Below are 617 nucleotides of genomic sequence, written 5' to 3'. Positions count from 1 at the left end.
TTTCTGATTTTTGTGGTTTTAAGACCATGCATGGCATGTATATGGGTATCCCATATACCTTATATAAGCACAGCTTCAGGCAGACACTCTTACATTACATAAAGTTCACTTAAGTGGTGAAATGATGGTGCTATTAACACTCATTGCACTCATTATATCATATGGATTTCTTTTTCTCTTTTCTCATCCAGTTTTGAAATACACATCCATGTCAGTCTATGGAAAATAATGACTGATAATATTAAAGCCATTCCTAAATAATCAAAATAGTATTTGGGGAGCATTGATCTGAATTTCCCAGATACCTTTTTTCTTATTTGGTGTGTGTTCTAAGATGGAAAATACACAGTATGGGTGTCTTTCTAATATCATTGGAGCCAAAAAAGGCTGCTAAAGTCTGTTATTAAAATAAGACTTTCACTTGTAGAAGTGCATGCATGCATTCAAGTTAGTTTGCTGAGAGGAACCGTGTTGGCTTCAGTTGGATTCTTAGCATGTGGGAATGAACCTGCATCAAAGCAGAGCTGTATGTCACTTCAAAAACTAACCAAAGTTGGTGTTAAAAGCCACAAGTAGCTGTGTCTAGTATACCACAGGCTCTAGTTATTACCCATTCT

This window comes from Strigops habroptila, chromosome 10 (genome assembly GCF_004027225.2).
Source record: "Strigops habroptila isolate Jane chromosome 10, bStrHab1.2.pri, whole genome shotgun sequence".
Lineage (NCBI taxonomy): Eukaryota > Metazoa > Chordata > Aves > Psittaciformes > Psittacidae > Strigops > Strigops habroptila.
Note: the sequence above shows the minus strand (reverse complement) of the source record.